Raw genomic sequence first — 15,986 nt, 5'->3', positions numbered from 1 at the left:
ATTATTTAGAGAGAGACTACTTTAGTAATCAGATAATATCAAGCCTTTGACTATGAATAATCAGGGCAACTAGACTTTGCCTCTCTTGAAAATTAGGAAAAAAATGACACTGCATATCCATGTAGACTTTGTTCTTTTGCTCCATTCCCCGTTAGTGACATTACAATAAATTATATGAGTAGTACTGCCTTGCACTTTGTAAACGAAGCACTGGCAAAATATTTCATACCGTGTTATGACAGAGATAAATTGCAATTAAACAAATGAAGCTTTCATTGCAGTGCCAATTTTTCATATTGATGGAGTTAAGTTTGAGCCAAAATTTCAATTTAAATCCTTCTTTTCAGGAATTTCAAATCAATACATTAAATATGACTTAGTCTAGCACTTGACACATAATATTTTAGGCAGGAAGGAAAATGTTAGGAATATTTTTACAAAAAAATTGAGTAAGTAGAATTAGAGACTTAAAAAAGTATAATGTGAAATGAGATAACAGGGGTTCTAAAGATATTTCGGTATGTCAATATAATTTAAAAGGAAAGTTATATGTGCAAAACAAACCATTACATACTTGAGGTCTATATCCTAAATACATTTAAAAGTGTAATAAAAAGTGGCTTTTTTTTTCTTCTGAGGCAGACTCTCCCTCTGTCCCCTGGGTCAAGTGCTGTGCAGGTGTAGCCCACAGCAACCTGCTAGGCTCATTCTCTGCCTCAGCCTCTGGAGTAGCTGGGAATACCGGCGCCCGCTACAATGCACAGCTAGTTCTTTGTATTTTTAGTAGAGATGGGGTCTTTCTCTTGCTCTGGTTTGGGACTTTCTCTTGGCTGGTTTGGAACTTCTGAACTCAGGCAATCCACCTGTCTTGGCCTGCCAGGGTACCAGGATTATAGGCATGAGCCACCGCACCCAGCCAAAATGTGGCATTTTGCATTTCTCACAATATTCAAGCTTTTTCCTATCATATTTGTAGTAGTAATGTGTAACTGGTGTTCCCTGATCAATGTTACCTTTGTGTTTATTTGGGGTGACCTGAGCTACGCTGATGTAAGGCAGTGAATTGAATGGATGAATGTAGGTTGTTTTCTGGCTGCTTTTCCATCCAGTGGTTCCTGTCTCACGCCCTCTCCTCGGGCTGACCTATACACTGAAGTGCAAAGATATTGAAATTAGGCACTAACCAGATAAAGTTTTTAGTTGCTCAAATGAAAGAAAATGTTTCATGTTTCTCATTTGCAATAAAAAAATCTAGGAATGATTGAGTTTAGTGACACATGCGTGTCAAAGCTGAGACAGGCCAAAAGCTGGCCTCATATGGCAAACAGTCAGCCGGGGTGTAAATGCAAAAGGAATAATCCTTGAAGGAAAGTGAAAGTGCTGCTCCAGGAGCACACGGATGTAAGAGGGGAAAGCAACCTTATTGCTGACGTGGAAAAGGTTTGAGCAGCCAGGAGACATAAAACTAATCGCAACATTCTCTTAAGCCAGAGCCTGTTCTGAGTGAACCCCTGTTTCTGCTCAATTTAATAAAGGCTGAGAGTGGTGAGGCAGCTCTGCAGAAGAAAAGTGAGAAGCCAGCAGAGGTCGATTCATGAGATTTAAGTAAAGAACCCACATCTGTAACAAAACGTGCAAGGCAAAGCAGCAAATACTGATGCAAAATTATAGCAAGTTATCCAGAACACGGCTACGCTCAACAACAGACTTCCAATGCACGTGAAATAGCTTTATATTGAAAGGAGATTCAATCCTCAAATTCCATTGGTAGAAAGAAGGCAGCATCTGTCTTCAAAACTTCCAAAGAAAGGCTGACTCTACTGTTAAGGTCTAAGGCAGCTGCTGACTTTCAGTTGAAGTCAATATACTCTTGTGAAATTTGACAGTGCTAGGACCCTTAAGAATTATATTAAATCTACTTTTCCTGTGTTCTATAAATGGAACAACAAAACCTGGATGGCAGCACATCTGTTTATAGCATGGTTTAATAAATATTTTAAGCACGCTGTTGAAACATACTTCTCTGGAAAAGAAAAAATCCCTTTCAAAATATCACTGTTCATTGACAATGTACATAGTAACAGAAGAGCCATAATGGAAGTGTACAAAGAGATTAATGCTGCTTCCATGCCTCTAATACAACATCCATTCTGCCAGTCATAATTTTGAATGTCAGAAGTTATTATTTAAGAAATGTATTTCACAATGCTATGGCTGTCATAGACAGTGATTCCTCTGATGAGCCTGGGCAAAATACATTACAAACCTTCTGGGAAGGATTTACCATTCCAGATGCTATTAAGAACATTTGCAATTCACTAAAGGAGTTCCTCATATCACATTAACAGGAGTAGAAGTTGATTCCAACTCTCATGGTTGATTTTGAAGGTTTGGAGACTTAGTGAGGAAGTAACTGCTGATGTGAAAATAGCAGGAGAACTAGAATTAGAAGTGGGGCCTGCAGGTGTGACTGGATTGCTGTAATCTCATGATAAAACTTGAATGGGTGAAGTGTTGATTTATAGGAATGAGCAAAGACATTGGTTTATTCTAACAGCAGCTACTTTTGGTGAAGATGTCGTGAACGCTGTTGAAATAGCATCAAAGGATTTAGAATATTGCACAAATACAGTTGATAAGGCAGATGAACTTTGGAGAGGATTGAGTCCAATTTTGAAAGGAGTTTTACTTTAGGTTAAATGCTGTCACACAACACGGTATACTACAGAGAGATGTGTAGTAAAAAGGAGAATCAGTTGATGTGGCAAACTTTATTATTGCCTTATTTAAGAAGTCACTGCTGCAACCTTAACCAGCCACCACTTCGAATAGGCAGCAGACTGTTCAATAAAGCTTTGGTTCCATTGAAGTGACAATTGACTATCAGTTGTTTAAATAATGCTAAGTTTGAAGCCAGGTTAATTATTTCAGATACAATTCCACCCGTCCCGTCTGGATCCTCATGGAGTATGAGCACATCTTCACTTGATTACACCTACAAATACCCCATTTCCAAAGAAGGTCAAGGTCACAGACACTGAGCGTTGGGACTTCAGCATATTTTTACATGGGAGGACAGAATCCAACCCCCACACCCACGACTCCAGTCCCAGGGAACCACTCCTGTGATTCCATCATTGTACTACTTATGATTTTTCTAAATGTTCACATAAAGAGAAAAGGGAGCACATAATATTTGAGTCTGCTGCTTCTACTTGGCCTAATAAATTTCAGTATGATCAATATTTTCCAAAAAGCCTGTATCATTTTACAAACCCGTTAGCAACGTGTGGAAACTCTAGTTGCTTGGCATCCTGTCAACACTTGGAATTGTCAGTCTTTTAAACATGAGCCAATATATTGTCTCTAAGTAGATAAATTTTCAAGGATTAAATTGACATTTAACTAATTAGTAATGATATTAAAAATATTGCCACAAGCTATTTTGGCCTTTGTGTCTCTTTTGTGAATTTTCTACATGGTAAGACCATTGTCCTGGGGAGGTGTTTCTTCTTATTTTGAGTTAAGAAATAGTTTTTTTTTTTTTTTAATGTATCCTGGATAAAATCATTGGTAAGATATATTTATGAGTAGTATATCCCTGAAATGTAGCTTACAGTTTATTTTCTTAATTGTTAACTTTAAGATCAGAAGTTTAGCTTTTTGTTTGAAACTAATTTATTCCAAATATTCTTTCATGGTTTATATTTCATCTACACTAAGTAAGAGAACCTTCCTCTCATTGTATTCTTTAATTAATGTTATAATTCCCGTTTTGTATTTAAGCCTGTAATCCATTTAAATTGATTTTTTTGGCATGATATCAGGTAGGAATTTAGGATGACTTTTCTCCTTTCTATTGAAATATCCACTTTTCCAGTATAACTTATTGGCAAGATAATTCTTTATTTCTTAAATTATTTCCATCGGTATGAAAAGTGCCATTACTGTGTCTTTTTGAACAACTTCATATGTTTGATTGATCTATACATATACTTCATCAACTCTACAGTTTTGTTTACTATAGCTTTATGGTGAACTTTGAAATAAATTACAATGAGTATATCAACTTTGTCTCTCTTACTAGCTTGCAGAAATGGTTATTGGGTATTGTCAAATGTATTGAAATGACAAATGGTTTTACATTTTCAGTCTGGTGATATGGTAAATTATAACCATGTGAAATTAACTACATTTTTACTAAAAAATGGATTCATTGCATGAAATTAAAGGATGGGACTATTAGTAAAACTAGAGAAGGCAAAATATTTCAGAGTTAATTTAAACTATAATGGATTATATGTCTTGTTATTAAGAACAATGTGGTGACTAGAGACATTTGGATATTGATATAATTTACAACTAAATTACTAAATACTAAAGCAGAACATAAAAATGGAAATAATATAGGTAGGTTCAAATTACATAAGAATGAGTGATACACAAGAGAATTATCAACTTAATAAAAATAAATTAAAATTTGGGAAAGTTTAAAATTAAAATTGAAAGAGCATTTAGTGTTTACAGAGATAGTTTTTAGTAATTCCAGTTACTTAAATTTATGACTTTTACATTGATTCAAGTCTCTGAACATCTTAGTTCCACTGCAAGTGTCAGGTTTCCAGAAAATTTTCAAAATAAAATCGTTGGTTTTCTGAGATCTGCCATAGCGTTACAGTATTTGAGCCTACTTCATTGCTTTTTTATCTGTTAAAAAGACATTATTAGTTTTTTTGCACACATGTTGGATTAACTGCGAAAATCTTTCATTTAAATAATATAATTGATGTTGGATTTTTTCTGCATAAATTAACACTTACATGTTCTGTGTCCTTAAATTATAATGTTTAAATGTATTTTACGAGTATTGAATTTCATATGCTTCATCCTTTATTGAAAATGCAGTTCATTTGTAAATATTCCACTAATAAAGAAAACATACACAGAGTATTATATAAAAAGCAGCATAAAAGGCATGGCAGTTACCATATTGACATATGAAAGTTCTGTGGTCTGGGTGTCATGAGAACCCCACACTACCCATCACTGATTTCCTCTACTATATCTATCACTAACATAAAAAGTTAGAAATACTAAGAAAACGTGTTTACCTTCAGTTCTTTGAGGAATCTCCATGTTGCTCTCCATAGCAGTCGTGCAAGCTGACATTCTCACCAGAAGTGTAGAGGTTCCCATTTCACTACAACTCCATCAATATCTATTGATTTTTTGACATTTTGTTTATTTTTATTTTTATTTCAGATTAATGTGAGGGCCAAACAATGAGGTTACAGTGTTTGTATTTGTTAGGTAGGGTCTCTGTTGTAGTGTGTACCACACCCAAGAGGTGTGCCATATACCCTTACATTGTGCCCAGTAAGTGGGAGCATACCAATACCCTCCCTGCCAGGTGGTACCTCACTGTGGTTTTAATGTGTATTGCCCTGATAATTAGTGATGGTAACCATTTTTTCATATGCTGGCAATTTTTCTATCTTATTTTGAGAAGGGTCTGTTTAAAACTTTTATCTACTTCTTAATGGGGTTGTTTTCTTCTTGCTGTCTTGTTTGAGTTCTTTGTAGATTCTGGATAGTAACCCTATGTTGGATTTCATAAACATTTTCTCCCATACTGGGGTTGTCTATTTATTTGGTCAATTGTTCCCTTGGCTGTTCAGAAACTTTTTAGTTTAATTACGTCCAACTTATTTATTTTTGATGTTTCTATATTTGCTTCTGGGGTCTTAGTCATAAATTCTTTGCCTAGGCCAATGTCCAGATGAATTTCCGTGATGTTTTCTCCAGATTTTTTATAGTTTCACATTGTAAATTTCTGTCTTTAATCCATCTTGAGTTAGTTTTTTGCATGTGGTGAAGGATAGGGACCTAGTTTCATTCTTCTACATGTAGCTATCAATATTCCTAGCTCCATTTATTAAATAAGCTGTCTTTTCCCAGTACATGTTTTTGTCTGCTTTGTCAAAAACCATTTACTAGAAACTATGTGGTTCTCTGTGGTTTTATTTCTGTGTCTTGGTTCTATTCTTTGGTCTAGGTGTCTATTTTTATACTAATGTTACACTGTCTTTGTTACTAGAGCCTTATAGTATAATTTGATGTCAGGTAATATGATGCTTCCAAATTTGTTTTCTTTTTGCTTAGCTTTGAATTGCTTTGGCTATTTGGGGGCTTTCTTGGTTACATATGAAGCTTAGGATTATTTTTTCTAGATTTCCCAGAAATAGCATTGGAATCTTGATGGCAATTACATTGAATCTGTGAATCACTTGAGCGGTATGAACATTTTAACTATGTTGATTCTACTAATCCGTGAACATGAGATTTTTTTTCATTTACTTGTGTCACCAATGATTTCTTGCACCATTATTTTGTAGTTTTTAATGGTAGATATAACACTTCCTTGGTTAAAGATATTTATAGGCATTTTGTTTTCTTTGTATCAACTTTAAATGGTATTGAGTTATTGATTTGACTCTCAGTTTGCCTTTTATTACAGTTTAGAGATGTTATTGATTTGTGCATGTTAATTTTGTAATCTGAAACTTTGCAGAATATATTTGTCAATTCTACAAGCCTTCTGGAGGAGTTTTGGGGTTATGTAGGTATAAGATTGTATCATTGATTCTATCAACAGGGTTACTTGGATCTCCTTCTACCATTTGATCCAGCAACCATTCTACTGGGTACTACACAAAGGAAGTCACTATATCAAAAAGGCAGCTGCACTAGAATGTTTATTGCAGCACCATTCTCAATGGCAAGGTATGGAATTAACCTAAATGCTCATCATCTGAACAGTGTAAAAATGATATGCATTCTATATACACCATGGAGTACTACTCAGTCATAAAAACAGATGGGAATAATGTCTTTTGCAGCAGCTTGGGTGGAACTGGAGAATATTGTCCTAAGTGTATGTAGTATCTCAGGAATAGGAAAACAGATACCTGTTCTCATTTATATGAGAGAGAGAAACAGAGGATATAGATTATCATAAAGAGCTGTGATGGTTCCTGGAAACTAAGAAGTCAGGACGATGAGAGGAGGGTGAAGGATATAAGTCTCTCTGGCAGGTGAAATGCACTCTATTCTGGAGATGAGTACAGTGAAAGCACTGACTTGAGCAAGACATAATTCATTCAACTAAAAAACACTTGAACCCCCTCCCAATCATAAAACAACAAAAAAAGAAAATTGGAAAATATAAGAAATTAGGCATAGAAAGTAGGAAACAGTGTATCTGAATCCTTCAATGATCATTAATGAGTAAAAATCTGATGTAGACAATTTTTGTATAAGCAACATAACAGTGATTGCATTGAAATCCCATATTACTTTTAGCTAATATATCAGAAAATCTAGAGGCTTGAATGATGTTGTATCTTTTAAATATCTAAATAGTTTTCAAATTTACAATAAGAGATAGCTCTCCCAAGAGAATTGTCTTTACTTAATACTATACTGAAATATATTTTAAAATGACTTATGAAAAGTCAATAGTCCTTTCCTTTTTTAAAAAAGTGATTGAAGTATAATCAGTAAAGCTCTTTATATATTTAAAAACAAATTTTTGAAGGGTATGCATTTTTCAAATATTTCTCCCAGCATGTAGTTTGTTTTTTCACTTTTTAGTGATTTCTGATTAAGAATAAAAATTTGATGTTGATGTTTATAAAGTTAAATTTGATGTTTTCTTTGTAGTTAACACACTTTGAATTGTGTATAAAAATGACTGTGTAATCTAAGGACATTAAGTACTAACTGTTAGAAGTTTGGTTTTTAGCTATCATATTAACTTTTTTCCTTATATTTATGATGGTGATAGTTTTTAAGTTGTGTTTCATTATGTAAAGTGAAATAAGATCTGATATTCATCTCCATATCATTAATTGATCTAACTCTATTTGTATTGCTTTGGATTCTTTTTCAATATTTTTAGATCATATATGTATATAAAATACAAGTCAATACATGTACAAATAATACATGATATGAACTAATGCTTCATGGGTGTCAATTCTGGGGAAAATTCTACATCTTTCTTTCTCAGCCTCTAATAGTTTCTTCACATGCATATCTTCAACTGAATGCTTGAGGGAAACTCACTCTAGATTTCTAGATCTTTCTATTCATCTCTCTTTCTGCTCTTTCCTAAGTATCCAGCACATAGAGTCTAGCTAACTTTCCCTTCTCAAGTACTTCCCTCCATAATTTAAATCCACAACAGGATGGGTATGTTCAATTTATGTTTATTTATTTGTTTTTTCTCTGTATTTTACATTGAAAAGTCTAATCTATAATCTAGGCCCATCAAAAAATTCATCCTGTTTGTCTGATGTTAGTTCTCTAAAATCTGAAAACTGTTGTGTCATATAATTATCTGTTTAAAGGGGAGGACTAAATTTGGTTTCTGTTACTTCATCTCTAGTCAAAGCAACATCATTTACAATTTAAATATAAACTCTGGTCATATGCTCAAATATTTCAGTCAAAATATTGAGTTTATTCATCTTTTAATTCCATATTTCTTAGATCCCTTTGACAAAGTAATTGCTTAACAAATATTGAAACAATAAATGAAAAAATGTATGAATTAATGAGAAGGTATGTTAACTTTCTCAATGTCATTGGTTTTCATGTAGGGCAAAGAAAAAGATAGAATCATACTAAGAGTCAGAGGCAAAAAAAGAAACATAATTTTGATATGAATTAGAGAAAAAGAAGAGAAACATATACATTTAGACATAGCAGTTCACAGAGTGCTTCAAGAACATTTACCTTTGTTCTAGTCATCGATGCCAGCTCTGTTTGAAAATAATCACCATAAAAATCCAGTTGATAGCTGAGAATATAATCCAAAATTATTTGATAATTTTCCTAGAAAGTTTTCTTCCTAGAAGAAAATAAATAAAAATATATGCAACTTTATTTGACCATCTTGTCATATTAGAAACAAATTCAGAAAGTTTAAATAAAAGAACTTTATTTTTATTATTTTTTTATTTTTTATTTATTTATTTATTTATTTTTTAAAACAGGGGAAAGCGCGAACGCAGTCCCCCACTACCACAAATTATGCAGTCGAGTTTCCCACATTTGGGGAAATCGCAGGGGTCAGCACATCCGGAGTGCAATGGATAAGCCTCGCCCTGGGAAAACCACCTTCGTGATCATGGTATCTCCCCTGCCAGGTAAGTATAAAAGAACTTTATATTTGAATAAGAAAATAGTTTCAAAAAACAATTCAATGAATACCATTTAATGATGGCAATGTCATAAACCTCTTGCCATAATTAAACGAGCTATTTACTATGCAAATGTTCAGTCCTTGAACAAGTTGAGCTGGGTCTTCGTGATACTGCAACTGTGGTGCATTTCTCTTTTTTTTCTTTATTGAATGGTAACTGTGTACATTGATGCACTTTGGGGGTACAGTGTGCTGTTTTCATACACAATCCAAGACACTTCCATCAACTGGTTAACATAGCCTTCATGTAACTTTCTTAGTCATTATGTCAAAACATTCATATTCTACTCATAGAAATATTCACTTGTACCCTTGCAAGAAAAGTATCACAGGAATGGAAGAAAAAGTATCCAATGTACACACCCCTATTATGAAACTAATTTAAACCTTTTTATATGAAAGCTATAACCTAATAACAACCTAATGATATGGGGAACTGTGGTGCATTTCCTGAGCAAAGTGCCGGGTCTCCACTGCTGGTGGAGAGACACCACCGACTGGCTCATCTGTCACTGATTCCCTCTGATACGGCTATTAGCAGAAACCTCTGATTCAACCTTACTTTAACTCAAGAGGTAATTTGCTACATGATGCGCTGTGATGGGATGTGAGAGAATCAATTTTCATTTTGGAGTAAATGGAATAAACCGCACCTGCAGGTGACATGGAGGTCACGGCCTCATCCCGGGAGTGCAGAGCGAGCCACAGATGTTCCTAGCTTCACAATTTCTAGATTTGAGCACTATAATTCACTGAGTCAACACACCTGACACCCAAAGCCACTCACTCGGCAACTTCTGCTTGTATAGAATGAGGTAGATCAACTATTTAAATCCAGCTATTGATGGTCGTACTTCAAATATAATTTCATAGACATTGTCTCTACTTAAAAGGCACCGCACCATCATTTCTAATGGCCAAGCAGGTAAAACTGTGATAATACATTTGAACTCCTCCGTGAAACTGCAGCTGAGCTAGGACAAAGACAGCAGAGTTCTCTTTTAATGGAAACACTCACTGTATCTCCAATAGTGATAAGAGGTATAGAGAATCGGGTTACAAAGGAGAAAGATCTCTGAGTTAGCTATTAATTTTTTCCTTATATTCATGTTGGTGATGGTTTTTAAGTTGTGTTTCATTATGTAAAGTGAAATAAGATCTGATATTTATCTCCAAATCATTAATTGATCCAACTCTATTTAAATTGCTTTGGATTCTTTTTCAGTATTTTTAGATCATGTATATACATATATATTATAAGTCAATACATGTACAAATAATACATTTGATATGGACTAATGGTTCATAAGTGTGAATTCTGACTTACTTTAAAATTAAACTAAAAAAGTCTTATCAAGAGCATGATACATGCAATTTTTTATTATGCCTATAATTTTAGATCTTTGAAATTACACTACATTTAAAGTATTCATTTTTGTATGAAATATTATAAAAGCATATAATAATGTTTTATTTACAGTAGGCCCTCCACAGCTGACCCCCTCCCTATGCTCATGACCTTAAATTGACCTCTGTTTCATAGACTGGACATGAAAGTCTAGTCAGTACAGTAGGCCTAGTTCCTTATGTTGACTACCTCTGTGTGTTGGCCAATTTATTACCAGTTTATTCCCCTCGGGAGGTCAACTTCCAGTGGATCTACTGTATCTCTCTTTTACCTTTTATGTTGTACTTTTACTATAATAAAGTATTCACCACAATAGATATATTTTAAGTAAACAAAAAATAAGCTTTAGATATAAATAAGAACAGAAAAAAAATTTTGTTCTTCCTCAAAGTAAAATATTGGATAAAAACTGTGTTCAAATTGTAACACACTTTTCTTTTCTACTTAATTTTTAATTAAAATCATAACTGTATACATTTATAAGATACGATGTGATGATTGATATACAATTGATAGACACGTTTCATGGAGACTGAGTCAGATCATTGTTGTTATTATTAAAACATTATTATGGAAAGACTTCACTTTTTTTCCTGGGAGAGAGAACGTTTTATGGTACTTGGGAAAGAATATAGAAGGGATAAAAATAGAAGGGACACGTTGTCTGCCAGGTCTCCATCCTATTTTTCTTATTAGTTTGTAAATCTATTCTGCAATGAAAGAGAGATTATTTCATGATGACTAAGTTCCATGGTGTGAATGTTACAAGGATAGGGAATAAATCAAAACGGACAAGGTATCATTGACAAAAGGTGGCCTGGGATAGTTGTACTTCTAGGAGTTCAATGTCTCTTTTCCCAGTGGAAGTAGAGAGTTTGGCCATGAAGATTTGAGTGGACCTAGGTCTTTGGGCAAGCGCACAGAAGTGGACTTGGAGACATTTACTGTCAGGCTGAAAAGCTTTACGGTTGTTCTATGTGACAGGTCACTTTTGCAGAGGGTGCCATACGATGGTCAGTTTGATGAAGAAATAGTATAACTGCAGGGTGACAGAGGAAGCTTGAGCTGGGAGGCTGGTCAGTGCTATAGAGCCAAGTGCCACAAAAAAATGAAACCAAGGTTGTACTGACTGTGTCACTCTGGTGGTCACACAGAAGTTTTCAGCGTGGTGGAAGCAAATGTGTGTTATTGCATCTAGTTCTGGACTCTTCTTGACTTGTAGGTATAAAGCGGAAAATGATCTACATATCTGAAATAAAATTGGAAACTCTTCCTCTAGGGTAAATTACTTTAAAGACCAATAATGAGGGGCACTTGGAGGAGAATGAGATAAAAAAACTTTCAACATAAAATGTTTATAAGGAATCTTCATGAGATTATATTCGATCATAGTGTGGGTATCGAAATGTGCCTTTGAAATCTATCTCGAGTTAGATAGGGGATAAAGTAGGAAAAGAATAAGCCACATTGTTCCTGGCCTGTGCTTGACATGCAGAGGTTCATGTAGGACATTTGAATGCCCTTTTATTTAGGGAAGAAATGCACGAGGTGGGGTCTGATAAAACCCAGACTGAGTAAGGGTAAGAAACTTCACTGTGTCACACGGATGGAAGTGTCACATTCACTGTGTGAACCAAGGCGTCTGACAAACTCCCAGCAGAAAATCCCTGAGCTTTCAGACACATTAACACTCTGGATGGGCTGTTCCCCCTGTCTGCTTCTCTTTCCAACTCTGCTGATTCATCCTAGAATGACTTTTAAGAAAACATGTGAGGTGTATTTAGCACATGAAAATGTGTTCCAGTTTTCTGCAAAACAGGAACAGGAGAATCAGGTAGTGATAAAAAAAAAAAAATTGAGAGCCAGAGGAAATAAATGATGCAGAGAAATGAATGTCCTTTGTCCCCTATGGCTAGAGAGACAACCTTCAGATGCATCATTAATCGTATCCTCCGAACTGCAGAGGGAGGTCATTTATGTAACATATTAACTAATTTAAGTAAAGTACAAATATTTCATCTTTTTCATTATCATAAATATACATATAGAAACCAATGATTACTGTTTTATCTCTTTGGTATTATTTACTATATTTTATTAGAAAAACATGATTGTCAATTTGGATATTTAGGAAACTTTAATGAATTAAACAATAAAAATGGAATAATTTTGCTGCCAAACCCAGCTTTAGACTGTTTGTGAAAAGAAATATTATTGGAGCACAGAGACACTCATGTGTTTATGGAATGTGCATGGCTATTTTTATGCTATTATGGCAGAACTGAGCACAGACCAGACCACGCTATCTGGCCTGCAAAACCTTAAATAGTGATTGTTTCACCGGCTATAGTGAGAGTGCCAACCTCTCTGACTTAAGGGATAATACTTTTTACAAGTGACTCCATTATTTTTCTATCCTTCTGTACATTATGTATGTTTCTAATTACTGGGTAGATGAAGCATTACAATGCCATGAAATCTTCTACACCCTAAATATGCTACATTTCCTTATTTTATCTTTTTAAGTGAAGTAAACATTTATCAATGGGTAAGCCAGCCACTTGGGAATTCTAGTGAAAGCCAAGGAAATAGAACCAGCCCAGGCTGCACCTTTACAAAGGTTTTAGAAAAACCTTTCCTTGTTTGGACGATTGTGAATTGAGCTTCAGTGAACATCCTAGAGGAAACCTCCCTATGGTAAAATGATTTTATTTCTTCTGGGTAGATACAGAATGGAAAAGCAAATATCTGATGTGTGCAATACTAATAGGAAACCAGTAGATAAACAACTATACCCCCAGCAAGAGGAAAACACAGTTAAATTCAAGTGGAGACAGGATGGAAAGGGGGGCGTAGAGGAGGGAGGGGGATTGGTAAACTCTGACCTCATGGCCGCACCCTCTGGGTGAAGGGCTCAACTATAACCTGCCAGATGTTACCTGAGAAATGCAAACGATGAAACCTAATCATTTGTACCCTCATATTAATCTGAAATAAAATCAATCAATCAATCAAATAAAGTGAAAAAGAAAAGAAAAAGCTTTCCTATCCCTGGGCACACATTGCCTTCCTCCAGAAAATGGAATAATACACCTACAGGCTGGCTATAAAGTCTGCAACTGCACACGAACTTCATGGCTACCCTGTACTTCTCTGTGTTGATTATGGGTATGAACTGAATTGGACGATGCTAATTTTGCACCAGTATATGTGACCAAGCTGATCTTATTTTGTATCGTAATCAACACAGAGCAAAGAATGCCATGAACAAGTATTATGAGTATAATCACCATCCACAATTGTTTATATTGAAGTGGAAAAAAAATAGAAAAGCTGAATGCTAAAAAGGCATATACATGCACACAAACACACAAATGTGATTCTATACTTAGAACCGTATTTACCTATATGAAGACAGTTATTGAAAAAGAAAGAAAAATGTAGAATCCTGAAGAAACACCCCAGTTACTTTAATGTACCTGGGCGAGCCCACGGGGCACAGGTGAATTCCACTGTTTCACCTCCAGTGCACTCCTTCAACATGTATTGTGAGCATAAAGGCTATCAGGTCCGTGCTAATAGCCGGGATTATCGTAGTTCAATACTAAAAGTTCTTATTTGAGGTACTTATTAGAGGGGAGTTATACAGAGGGCAATTACGAACTCTAAAACATTTGTAATTTATTTTTATAAACAATGTGATGTAGAGATAGAGTACATTTATCTCTTTTACGTTCATAAAATAGAGCCCAAATTTCTTCTTGTTTTTTGTTTAGCAGGCTCAGGCCTGGTTCGAACCCACCAGCCCTCGAGCATGTGGCTGGTGCTCTAACCACTTAGCTATGGGTATCCCGCCACCAAATTTCTTTTCTGACTGATTTGAAAGTAGGGTGTGTTTTACACTCAAAACATAGACATGTATCTTTCTCTTTATCTTCTCTGGTTATGATTATCTAGTCATTATTCCTTATAAAGAAAGACACTATTTTTAATCACTATGGTTTTGTAGCACAGATGGGTTACGATATAATTATCTTTTAAAACTATTACTATTTCTTAAATTCTCACACTCTTATTCTTTCTCGTGGAATTTATTTGCCAATTTAATGACAGAAGAATATTGATATTTAACTCTTGGATTGCATTAAAGGTGTACCTTATTTTGCTCTCCCTCATATGTTTTTATTACTTTTTTTCTATCTTAAACATTTGAAACTTTAATCTTTTAAATGTATTTAATTTTTTAAATTTTTTTATTGTCTTTCAGTTTCAAGATATTAAAGTGTACAAGTGGGAAAAAAAAACCTTTATGGTTCTCTCCATATGAAATTTCCTAATTTTATACAAAGTTATTTCTACATATTTTATACTTTTGTAGCTTCTGTGGCTGGAATTTGTTTTGCATTAAATTTCCTTGAAGGAGAGTGAGCACCAGGCTTATAGAACCAGTCACCGGCTCTTGAAGGTGCTGGGAGCGAGACCATCCCCTAGCCCGCATGGAGAGGTTTTGCAGGCCGGAGACAAGCCTCAAGCAGCTACATGCATCATAGGGCAACCAGAGGGGAGTTGAGCCCTCACAGAAAGAGCACTTAGCAAACATTAAACATGTGATTCTAGCACATGGGCCCCCACTCCTGTTGTATCAGGCTTCAATAAAAGGCCAGGAGAGAGGTTTCTCGGGGCTCTCTGAGGACAGACTGGGAGCCCACCTCTTCCAGGCATGTACCTACAATCCGTGTCCCGGCTGTTTTTATTCTCATGGTAATGGGGTGCCACAGAGGGCACCCACATTTCCTATTGGTAATTTCCATTTCGTAATCAAATTATTGGTTTTGCTTATCAATTTAAACAAATACCCTTATTGAAATCCAGATATTCTAACAATTTCCCTGGAGATTTTAAAGTAGATAATCTTCATGTGATATAATGCTTTTATTTCAACATTTACAACTCAAATCAAAGCTTAAAAGTGATGATTTTTTAAAAGCAGCCATGAGCATGATTATTTATATCTAACATTCTATATTTCTGCCTGTATCTTAAATTCTAAATAAATATCTGTATTTATTTTGTTGAGTAAGTACATTTCTGATTCATTTATCTGAGCTATTTTCTTCAGTTTTATCTAGTGCCTATGAACATGTTTGGTTAAAAAATATTCTTTCATTTTAAACATTAAGATAATGAACTATGGCTTGGCGCCTGTGGTTTAAGTGGCTAAGGCGCCAGCCACATACACCTAAGGTGGTGGGTTCAAATCCAGCCAGAGCCCAACAAACAACAATGACAGTGGCAACCAAAAAAAAAAAA

At 34.9% G+C, this 15,986-nt stretch overlaps 1 non-coding gene across 1 annotated transcript; it reads right to left on the bottom strand.

Moving 5' to 3' along the window:
• Positions 1 to 9,056: 9,056 nt before the first annotated feature.
• On the bottom strand, positions 9,057 to 9,220 carry LOC111725209. The gene has a single exon (XR_002773331.1). It is a non-coding gene; the product is annotated as a U1 spliceosomal RNA (small nuclear RNA).
• Between the last annotated feature and the right edge of the window lie 6,766 nt (positions 9,221 to 15,986).

Source organism: Otolemur garnettii, unplaced genomic scaffold (genome assembly GCF_000181295.1).
Source record: "Otolemur garnettii isolate 467f Iridium unplaced genomic scaffold, OtoGar3 scaffold00033, whole genome shotgun sequence".
NCBI classification, from domain to species: Eukaryota; Metazoa; Chordata; class Mammalia; order Primates; family Galagidae; genus Otolemur; species Otolemur garnettii.
The sequence above is the reverse complement of the archived record's forward strand: the minus strand, read 5'-3'. Positions and strand labels throughout refer to the sequence as shown.